At 38.4% G+C, this 2,083-nt stretch overlaps 1 protein-coding gene across 4 annotated transcripts in view; it reads left to right on the top strand.

Moving 5' to 3' along the window:
- Positions 1-1,882, top strand: part of ark2ca (arkadia (RNF111) C-terminal like ring finger ubiquitin ligase 2Ca) — a 37,861-nt gene extending 35,979 nt beyond the window's left edge. For all 4 annotated transcript variants that reach the window (XM_087300571.1, XM_087300570.1, XM_087300573.1 and 1 more), the window contains one exon: positions 1-1,882. This exon is cut by the window's left edge and continues 1,508 nt beyond it. The gene's annotated coding sequence lies outside the window, so the exon portion shown is untranslated.
- The last annotated feature ends 201 nt before the right edge of the window (positions 1,883-2,083 follow it).

Raw genomic sequence — 2,083 nt, 5'->3', positions numbered from 1 at the left:
AAATACGAAAATCTAACTCAAAAATTCAAAACATGATTCATAAATACACAAATCCTATTTGTAAAATTAAAACACGATTCGTAAATACAAAAAACCAACTCGGAAATTCAAAACACTATTCGTAAAAAAACAAACCCTATTCTTAACTTCATAACACGATTCGTAAATACACAAATCCAATTCGTAACTTCAAAACATGATTTATTAATATACAAATCCAATTCGTAACTTCAAAACACGATTTATAAATACACAAATCCAGTTCGTAATTTCGAAACACGATTCATAATCTTATACATTTGCAAAAATATTTATAATTTTTACTTGTGCTTCATTTATGGATTGTCTTTTGAATTTACAAATAGGATTTTGTAAATGTGAATGGTGGTGTGCATGTATGAATTTTATTTTGTAAATGTTTTGTTTTTAGGACTGATCTGGCTCCATAGAAGACAGCTGTTGTCTTAAACACAAACACGCATCATAAAAACACAAAAAACAACAAAGTAGGCGGAGAATGTTGTGATTGGTGGATTGGTGTAGATAGGTGCAGTAGTAGTTGCATGCATCTGTGCTTGGGTTGTTGTTTTGAGGAAGTGTGTGTGCAAGTGTATGCAAGATGCATGAATGTGTATTAGCTCCTCTAAGCTGTGACGATCCGTAACATTATCAGACTCATGTAGCGAGCGTGTGCGTGCGTGCGTGTGTGTGTGTGCGCGAGAGAGACCCTGCCATGACCTTTGACCCTAAATGCCTACTGAAAAAAAGCACATGTGAGCATAGCTGAAGTGCCCGGCCTCACTCTGGTGCTGCGCTGCCATGGTTGCTGTATTTATTATTGGTATTTAAACATGCAGTGTTTGGAGGGGGCGGGGCTTGTGCGTGTACAACTGTGTTTTTGTTTGACAGGTCTCCCCTCGTGGTTGCTATGCTGGTTGCTATGCTGTATTGCTAGAACTACAATGTAGAATGTGGTGTGATAGAGGACCATCCGCCAACAGGACTCGAGCGGGGTGAGATGGATAAGCTAAACGCGACATGAATTTTCCTTTTTTTTTTACCTCACCAAAGTTTTGGGGTTTGTTTTTAAAGAGAATCTTGCTGAGCAAGTTAAACGTGTATATATGTTTACAGACAGCAACAGTCGATACCAATCGGTACTGAAATTTTAGAAGCGTCCATTTCGCGCGAACATTTGAGCGCGTTTTTAAACAGCGCTGATTTGCCATTGTGTTCACGAGCTCAACAGAAACTACTGTGACTGACCATGAAGGTCATCAGTTTACCGAATTTACCACTGTTTACTGAGTGTAATCACAGATACAGGAACATTGGAGTGATTTAAAGCAGTAGTAGTAGTAAACTTTAATGTCCTTGACAGAAAATTTGTTATGTGCATCATCATATTGCTGCAGACATTCCATAAAAACAAGCAATAAAAACAGTACAAAGTACAGCAGTTACAATAATTATAATGCTAATTAAGACAGACTCTTGTTAAATAAACATACTGAAACAGGCACTAAGGATTTCTTATAATGGTTTAACCTACACTTTGGCACCCTATCATACACCCGGCGCCAGGCGCGACACAATTGTTGTTTGTTAGCTTCAGCTTGGTGCAAGGATTGTTTTGCTGATTTGCAGCATGCTGTTTAAATAGCAAATGCATTTGCATTTATATGTGTGCCCGTAGGTGTTCTGGTCTGAAAAAGGAGGCGCATTGCTGGCACGTTGCTATTTTGAGGAACTTAAATAGATCAAAGCAGGTCTATTGTCCAGCGCAGAGCGTGTTATTTGTGCACCTCGCTTACACACTGTTTAATACACACAGGGTGTACAGCAATCCAGAAATATCTTTTCAAATGAAAAAGAAATAAAACTATTAAAGCCAATATTTTTATAATGAAAAATTAAAGCCGCGATTTCATCAGCGGAACGCTCGTATGTCAGCTTATAGACAAACCAGCTGATCAACGTGACTTTGAAACGCTCCAGTGTCCATGTATCTGTGGTTACACTCAGTAAACAACAGTGAGGTCAGTGAACTGATGACCTTCATGGTCAATCACAGTCATTTCTC

The sequence above is a fragment of the Danio rerio genome, chromosome 21 (genome assembly GCF_052040795.2).
Source record: "Danio rerio strain M-AB ecotype USA chromosome 21, GRCz13ab, whole genome shotgun sequence".
Lineage (NCBI taxonomy): Eukaryota > Metazoa > Chordata > Actinopteri > Cypriniformes > Danionidae > Danio > Danio rerio.
This window is presented reverse-complemented; position numbering and strand designations above follow the sequence as displayed.